This window comes from Amblyomma maculatum, chromosome 2, assembly GCF_055883805.1.
Source record: "Amblyomma maculatum isolate TAMU_Amacu chromosome 2, ASM5588380v1, whole genome shotgun sequence".
In the NCBI taxonomy this organism is placed as follows: Eukaryota; Metazoa; Arthropoda; class Arachnida; order Ixodida; family Ixodidae; genus Amblyomma; species Amblyomma maculatum.
In genome coordinates this window covers 101,988,574-101,993,454 of record NC_139345.1, presented here as the reverse complement: position 1 = coordinate 101,993,454, position 4,881 = coordinate 101,988,574, and positions in this window count along the sequence as shown.

Genomic DNA, 4,881 nt, shown 5'->3' with positions numbered 1-4,881 from the left:
ACACCTGCAGCAGTACCAGACAGCAAGACAAAAGTGTCCATGCAGATTGCAGAACTTTTGTAGGCATGGAAAATAATAAAGTATGATTCATACTTATGAAACCTTTGCCCTTGTCTTCTTTTTGATAGTGCGGCCCTAGGCAGCTGCTCCACCAAGATTTTCATAGGTCAACAGGCCCACCAGAACCAATGCACCAAACCGACCTTCTGCAGGGAGGCCCAGCCGCTACAGATTCCAGTGGCTATGGGAAATGTGTTAATAAACCAGTACTACTGGAACTAGTAGGATACTAGCAAGAAACCAGTAGGAAATGTTTACCTTGGATAAACAATTATCTTCTTTGGCATTTTTCAGCAATCGCTCTGATTGCTCTTATAAAGTGCTGTACTCCTACTACACAGCTCACAACCCCTAAAAAGATGTTGGCTACATATCTACATAATATCATTTAATATCTCATCAAGAGATGTGTGGGCATATGTGGGTATTCGGTACATGTCCACTTTCTACTCTCTTAACGTGGACATTATAATGTATACTATAATGATATTAACATTTGCGGCAGATACTCACTGGATGTTCACTGAGTATAAGTTCATTGGCTAAGATTTTTTTTTTGTAAACTGATTTTACGAACGTTTACAAGGGAAAGTTATCAGATTGATGACATGTAACTAGCACTTTGTGCCATCATTTCTGCAATTATTCATTTAGCTTCGAGGTGATGACTTCCTTCAAAAGTCTCTTCTCTCGCGCTTCTCAGCTAACTGCATAGGTCTGCATGGAAACTATCGCCTAATATATTGCGCTCGTGTACTTTCGACTCTAGTATAAGCGAAAAGTGTAGCTCCGCTTTTTATTAAATTGACTAAAATCCAACCCACATATAGCACTAGCCGAGTATAAATTATTTGACAATGATTGAAATATACTGCTAAGAGCAATACGGGCTGATCGGCAATGTACGTACCTTTCTCCATCCTTTTGAACCTTTTGCACGATCCAAGACTTGTTGGTTTCGACGCTGTAGGCTTCCAGCCATTCGTTGACGGCTGCCTCGTTTGTAAGGTTCGCGCGATACACTGATCCGTGCCCTTTTGACGCGAGCTCATCTTTTACGAGCTCGAGCGGCTCTGGGAGCTCGTCCACCATCTATAGTTATCCGCAATTGACACACAAGTTCGCCAAGCACAAAATCACCCTGGCTAGCGCAGCGCGCAACGGATGAGCCACGTGCACGTGCGTACAACCCAAAAGCACCGGACGAACTGCGCGGAGCTATGCGAATGGGGAGAAGTGCAAACTTCGGGGTGTAGCCGGGCCGGGCGACGATTCCAGAACATACCAGAACAAGAACAGCCACGCAAGTGACCACTGGACTGAAATTTACGTGACACGTGACCGGTAACCGACCGACGTTTACAGAACACCAGAGGAAAAAGCCCGCATAGTGGTCACTGGACTGAAATTAACGTGATCGCGTGACCGAACTTTTAGCCGACGGCAATTTGCGTGACTTTTACGTGAACTTCAGCTGACAGCCGTGCGGAAATACGAGCCCTGCGTGAAAACGACACCGAAACATGCGTACCTTTGACAAACACCAGTGGGAAAAAAAACGTAAATGCGAGCCCTGCGCGAAACGAAACAGAAACCATGAGGAGTCTCGTCACAAGGCGCTAGGGAGAAACAGCGTCGCTGCTACTCACGGAAGTGACGTTTGTCACGTGCTTGCGCGTCAGAGCGTCGTCTGCTCGAGTGCTCCTACGGGATATGGTTTGTCAATACGCGTACGGGCCCGATAAATTATTAGTAACGTATGAGGTAAATTGCTCACTAGGCTCACTATGAGCAAGTCGACTCCTACCATGAAGGAAGGAAAGATCTTAGGAGAGGCCCTGACGTCATTTTTCTGAAGCCGGCGCGGCCGCGCCGCGACCGGATGCTGCAACGTCTCTCCTCCTCCTTTACCCTCCGCATTTTCTTTCTCCGCAACGCTCAAGTACGTATTGCCCTTAGCAACGCCGTTGCTAGTGGCCCGAGTTTTCATAGTAACGCGTTGCCGTCGCTAATAGCCCAACTTGGCTAACCCTAAATTTTGACGTCACTTGCGCTACACTTTCTCCAATGTATTGGGAATGGTAAGGGTCTGTCCTAAATTGTTTCCTTCCTCCATGACTCCTACTACACAAAAAAAAAATCTGGTCGAGGAAGAAGCTAGAATTGCAACAACGCTTGCAGATTTGTTTTTATTACAACAGGAGTTGATATTGAGGCGAGTTCGCCCGGTCGAATTTTTGAACAGCGGCTTCGTAGATGCGCAGAAAAAAATACAGGAACTCCAAAGCTCCAAGAGGCAAAACAGAATAGTTGCACACACGCGTACACTAATGTGTGTTCCTGCAAGATTTTAATTGGTCATATTTTACGGCATGAGATGTATAACATTAGAGCTTCCGCGCCACCAATAAAATAACATTTTAAATTAATTAATACAATTTCACCGTTTTAGTTAGTGACAGAACTGGTTGTCTCTCAGTGGAAACACAAATCAAAAGGGCTTGCGTACGTACCAAGGCGGCTTAGGCAATGAGAGACGCCGTAATGGGGCGTTCTAATCATTTCTTGCGCCTGGGGCTTTTTACCATGCACGTATATCACACAGTGCACGGGTTCCTTGCTGTGATTACACACTACCAAAAAGAGAAAAAAGGCTGCTAAAGTGGGGAGTACCGTCCTATTCTGCTCTGGAATCGGGCCCTTGGTCCGTGAGAGGAGCAACTGCGACGAAGTACGTGCGGTGAGCGAATTTGGAGGAAAATGATTATTTCTTGCTCGAAAAAAAGCTAAGGAGAGGAAGAACGGGAGGTGCGAACAGCTCACTTGAATCCCGGCAGCTCCTCTGATCTCCCTTTCTGCCTCTTTTGGCGCGTGCATCGGGTTTCATCGCCTGGATATGTAACCCGACACTTGCCGCCCGCCTATGTCGTCATCTGGCGCGGTGCCGCTTTGTGTGTGACGCTTTATGGCAGGCATGCATTTAACGGCTATCTTTTCACGTTATATTGTCTGTCACAATACCGTCCACAATGGCAAAACGACATAAAGAGGTGCCAGTGACTATCACTTGAGTTCAACGGATTCTCGTATTTTGTTGTAGTAAGTAACTTCAAAATAACGTCAGGTGAACGAATACCAACTGTGAACAGTATTTTTAATTTACTACATCCAATAACTATATTGTGAACGCACAAGATTGTTAGTTTGGAACATCTACTAGCACGTGTGCCCTGGCGCCATTTTCGGCCACTTACTGGATATATGGATATATGGACCATTGTTACCTTTTAGATGCCCCACTCGTCAATTGTCACCCGCTATGACCTTACATAATGTCGTCGTCATCGGCGGAACCTTACACGAGTGCAGCTGGCGATCTCCAAGATTGACCAAGAACACAACCACCTTCGGAAGCGACAGGCAAGCACACTAACTATGTTTCCTCACAATCTGCGTTTTGTTTATGGTAACAGAACATGGGTCAACAGGCATGAATTCCTACAGTGGAATAATCTAGACTTATCACGGATTAGATCATCATTATGTTTTCTTTTTTAGAATCCGACGCCCTGCAGCAAAACGCGGCAACAGCGGGCACGCAGTCGCTGCAGTTTGAAAACATCACATGACCTGCTGTCGTGACGCTGGGGCTAAGTCGACCCGGCCTTCACTTGGTAGCGTGCAGAGGCTCCGGGTTGAAAGAGGATTGAATCTTCGAAGTTGGTGAAATATGTACAAGCAGGTTTAATGGCACTTTGAGAAAACTTATTTACAAGATTATTTACAAGAAAAAGAAGGGTACATCAGCAAAATGGCAAGCGTTAAGAGTTCATAGCGAGAAGCGACTGGATGAGCCGTTTACCCAGGGCTCAGAGCGACATTTCGTGCTCTGCAGCGTCCTTAAAACCCCCTAGGTCCAGCCCCTCTCTGAAGATGCTGACCAACCAAATCCAGGGCACGCCCCTCAGATATCGGCATCCAATCGAACACATCACTGCACTGATGGTCGGAAGCACTGACTGGCCCGGCATTGTTTCGTTGAGCCTGGTCACTTGTTGGCGGGAAAAGCTTGGGAACGGCGAGGAGGTACATTTCTATTCTTCAGCCAAGAATCGATAGGCTGGTTCCGGCAAGTGGATTTACTTCTCAGAAACCCAAGTGCACGTGCGCGCCGCATACGCTCCCAGCATTGTCCGTTTTCGACAATTGCAAATCTTTCCTGCATTCCCGGGAAATCATTTAATGGCCGTATGCGTCATGCTCCTTTCTTGTCCTGCACGTCAGCGGACGTGTCACTCTGTCGTCTCCTTTGGACAGTAGGCATTAATCACTGGACGATAAGGCTTCTCGACGGGAAGGGTGAACAATTGAACCAAAGCACTTCCGGCTATCTCCCGCAGGGGGACATTTCTTTGTGTTTTTCCAGACGTTTTCTTGACAGGGTCAATTTGGCATTTGCAGGTTGTCCACAAAGCAAAACAGGCTTACAAAACAGGATTCCTGGAAACAGGCTCACTTAGAGCCATTGTACCAACACCACATATCCACAGCACTTATCCATGTCCACAGGCGAACAATAGAGCGCGCAAGGGCGGATGATGCACGGTCGTAACACTGCCTTGACGCGCTCGGCGTCACGTCGGGGGAAAACACCGCGGCCTCGCTTGCGAACCAGTTGCCGCCCCTCCTCCGTGGCCATTTTGGCGTCTTTTTTCACTCGACGGTTCGCTTGCTTGCGCCGCTGCGCATTTTTGTTTTGCGTATTGTAGACACGATCCAGAGGCTCGGCGCGTCACGGAGCTTCAACGCTTTAGTCTCGAA